General features: G+C 25.2%; 1 protein-coding gene across 2 annotated transcripts in view; it reads left to right on the top strand.

Annotated features, from left to right (window-relative positions):
- LOC106470327 (sterol O-acyltransferase 1-like) overlaps positions 1–1096 on the top strand; it is a 35610-nt gene that overhangs the window by 16417 nt on the left and 18097 nt on the right. The window lies entirely within an intron of this gene.

The following is a 1096-nucleotide window of genomic DNA, read 5'->3' as shown; positions in this document are numbered from 1 at the left end:
TTGATCATTGTATACTCACCACATGAAAAAACATTATGTAATAAATGCAAAAATTGATCATTGTATTCTCACCACATGAAAAAACATTATGTAAGAAATGCACAAATTGATCATTGTATACTCACCACATGAAAAAAATGTGGAGTAAGATTTTTTTGAAGTATTTGGGCAACAAATGAATGGTATTAAATGATTACAGTTTTTTTTTAATTCTATAGTTGTATGGGGAAATAATTTGTTTCAAATGTAAAGAAAAATAATTTGAAGACCTTTACTCCATACTTTCACATATTCTTTTCTATTTTAAAAAATTTGTATTTTTTAGTTTGCTTTAAAAAATAACATATTTAATCTATTAATAGTATATTCACAATGTAGTCATAATTGTACCAAAACGCGTTCAGAGGAGGATAGCTTAAATAGAAGATGATAATATAATAAGGGGTTTTAGTTGGTTCTTACCCCCCCCCCAAAAAAAAAAATCATTGTTATGCACAATCTTGCTACACAAATTAAGTGTATTTATAAACTTTATAAAAAATTGTCCTGTTGGTATTCAGTTTAGCTTTTATTTAAACTAATAGTCTTTGTGACATAACATTTGAATTATGAGTTACAAACTGGTACTCAAATGTTTATAGTGTTGAGATATTGTGTAGAAATAAACAATGATATGCCTGTTTTGGTAAAATATATCTTTTACTATCCAGATAATGATAAAGTTTTTATTTCTGCCAATGTTGCGACTTCATTAAGACTAGTAATTCAAGAACTGTTTGATTTTTTTTTAACTTTATTGCTTAAATAACTAAATTTCTTCAGTATGCATTACAAATTCTGAAAAATAACAATATTATGTGTACTTTGAACTTTAAATACATTTGGGTTAGTTACACAGGCCTGCAAATTTAAACTTCTTGAAAGTTGTTTTGGTTTTAATAACATATTTTTCATAATTCAGCTATGTGGATTTCAAAAAATGTTATTAATTTTTTTTCTATGATGTAATGATTTTTTACAAATCGGGAAGAAAAAAACTCTCATTTAGATCAAATTATTTCATTTACCACAATGAACATTTTTTATTATTATGTTT

This window comes from Limulus polyphemus, unplaced genomic scaffold (assembly GCF_000517525.1).
Source record: "Limulus polyphemus unplaced genomic scaffold, Limulus_polyphemus-2.1.2 Scaffold3947, whole genome shotgun sequence".
Lineage (NCBI taxonomy): Eukaryota > Metazoa > Arthropoda > Merostomata > Xiphosura > Limulidae > Limulus > Limulus polyphemus.
This window is presented reverse-complemented; position numbering and strand designations above follow the sequence as displayed.